This window comes from Cynara cardunculus (genome assembly GCF_001531365.2).
Source record: "Cynara cardunculus var. scolymus isolate 2C chromosome LG 15, CcrdV1, whole genome shotgun sequence".
NCBI classification, from domain to species: domain Eukaryota; kingdom Viridiplantae; phylum Streptophyta; class Magnoliopsida; order Asterales; family Asteraceae; genus Cynara; species Cynara cardunculus.
This window is the reverse complement of record NC_037542.1, coordinates 10,980,444-10,982,694: the sequence shown is the minus strand read 5'-3', so window position 1 is coordinate 10,982,694 and position 2,251 is coordinate 10,980,444.

The window sequence follows — 2,251 nt, the reverse complement described above, 5'->3', positions numbered from 1 at the left end:
TATATATATATATATATATATATATATATATATATATGAAAGTTCAAATGAAACTAATTTTCTATTGAAAATCAAAGGGTAAATCTTGGCCCTCCATTTCAACTAGATCCAATAACTTATACTAAATAGATTTTTTAATTAAAATATTAATTAACGTGATTAAGGTTAAAAAAGAAGTCCAATGACTACCTTTTTTGACATTCAATTTTCTTTTTTAATTAAAAACGTTTACCCACTTAATTTTTAAACTAAATTATTTTAAAATTATTAATATTTTAATCAAATAAATTACATCAGAAAAACGAGATTTCATTCTCTTCCATATGACATCTATCTTGATATAGCTTTTTTCGTTTTAACCGTTTTTCACGTGAAATGTTATATATGTGTAATATTTCTTATGATATTTACGTGCGTTCAGTTGTGTACAATAACTCGACATCGTAAATCTGTAACTCAACATCACCTTCTTCAACGTCGTAAGTACGTAACTTGACACCACATTCTTCATCACCGTAACCCAACATCTATCAAGAACCAATCGAGACCGATCGAGCGAGAACCTATCTAGACCGACGATAACCCATCGAGATTGATCGAGAACATATCAAAACCATCCGAGAATTCATTAAATTGACTTGGTGTGTGTTTACGTGTGTAAAACCATAATCTACCACCTTCATTTTCTATTGAGAAACCTATCAATTGACTTGTTATTTGTTTGTGTGTGTAAACCAAAGCCTACCACTTTCAGCTTTTATCGAGACCAAACAAGAACCCATTGAACCCAATCGAGAACCCAATAAAGAAAAACTACGGTATGTAGAGTTACAATTATAGTATATTCATGATGAATAGTGTGTATATCCAAAATTTCCTCCAAATCGCATCAACCGTTGATCAAATAAAAGGATGGGAGATGAGTTTGTATGGTTGTAATTATATTGGAACGGTTTGCAAATAATTAGCCTTGCATATCTATCTATCTATCTATATATATATATATATATATATATAAGGGGATTGATTTTTGGTGAGAACGTGAGAACAAGACCTTTGTATATCTTCAACTACCTTAATTTATTTATCTATTTTAATCGTGTCCGAAACTTTAACAAATTTATGTATGTGAGAAACTTATTAAATATATGTAAAAGTTTGTAAAAAATGATTCAAAATGGAAGATAAAACTAGTGAAAGGTACTTTAAACATTTCAAGATATAAATATTTAAGTAGATAATTTTCAAACGCACTTTAAACATATTTTTTGAAAGTATATTCTTCATCATAATTATAATAAGAGTGAATATTATGATTTTTGGTTGTTGTAGTTTAGAAATTGCAATTTAATCCTTAAGGTTTGTAATTTATTTTTATTTTTGTCCTTATTATTTTATAATTTAATGTTGTTTCGGTCATTGTTGTTTACAGTTTTTTACTTGTTTGGTCTCTTATACTTAAAGGTAGAAATTAATCTATGGACAAAAATAACAATAAAATGGAAAACATAAGGACGAAAATCATAATTTTTAAACTATAATAATGAAAATCGAAATTATTAACAAATCACAGTAACAAAAACTATAATTTTCTCTAATAATAATCAGGAGAAAGTTCATTCATTTTAAACATAACTTTCTCCGAAAAATGCATGTAATAAATAATAACGATAGAGCTCAAGGTTAAGGTTAGCACTTAAGTTGTTTAAAGATTTGGAGATTCCATTGGTTTTGTGACAATATCATAAATATGGGGTTGAAGATGCAATACCGAAATAATGTAGGGTTATTTGTGAAATATATAAACCAACAAGTGGAATCTGGCGCACATGATGTCATGATGATCCTGATTAAATTGACGCGGTTTCCTATTTATTCGTGTATTGCTTAATAACATGGAAATATAATTTAATTAGCAAATGTAGGTCACGTTTTAAATCTTTTAATTTATCTTATCTTATTTATTTATTTATTTATTTATTTATGTTTTTTTAAGCAATACAGCATGTGAAAAACAATACTTCCTAAACGTTTATTTTTTCAAAGTTGGTTGAAACTTTTTTTGTAAAACAATAGTTGTATATTAAGTTTAACTATCCCATATATTTTTACAAGAAAGACACGTGGGTGTGTATATATATATATATATATATATATGCCTAATCAAATGAGAACTAATTAGTTTGTGGTAACTGTGAGAACCAATATTAACCACAAATCAATAGATAAATTAAGAAATTTATAATTTTGA